Source organism: Zophobas morio, unplaced genomic scaffold (genome assembly GCF_036711695.1).
Source record: "Zophobas morio isolate AGI-343-1 ecotype UQ-CSIRO unplaced genomic scaffold, CSIRO_AGI_Zmor_V1 ptg000026l, whole genome shotgun sequence".
Lineage (NCBI taxonomy): Eukaryota > Metazoa > Arthropoda > Insecta > Coleoptera > Tenebrionidae > Zophobas > Zophobas morio.
In genome coordinates, this window is record NW_026972131.1 from 10,017,129 (window position 1) to 10,017,623 (window position 495).

The following is a 495-nucleotide window of genomic DNA, read 5'->3' on the forward strand; positions in this document are numbered from 1 at the left end:
TGAATCGACTAGGTCACAATAATTTATTCTTTGTATTTATTGTGACCTAGTTAAGTTGTAACATCCTTAGCCATTATGATGCAATGACCCCCACAACCGAAAAAGCGCATACTTGCAAACAATTCTGGGAAATACGTGCATTGTAACTGTACAAAATGAGCAAATTTGACTCAAAACTAATTGGAACTAATTTAAAATAATTGCAAATTTTATCCACCACAAACAAAAAACACAACAACAGAAAAATAACAGTGAATAAAAACCAACAAACAAACAAAAACTTAGACCCATTATCGCCCTCCCGCTAATTAGCGCCCATTTCCCCCCAATTAAATCGCCCCTCGCACCCTCTTCTCCGTTTTCGCCCGACCTCCAAATCGAAACCCGTGTCTAAACTTCCACTTCCCGAAATATCCCCACAAAGCCACAACTCGCACTGCGGCCGCAGCCCGCGCCTGATAGAGCCCCGCGCCCCCGCCGGTCACGTGACCCCAG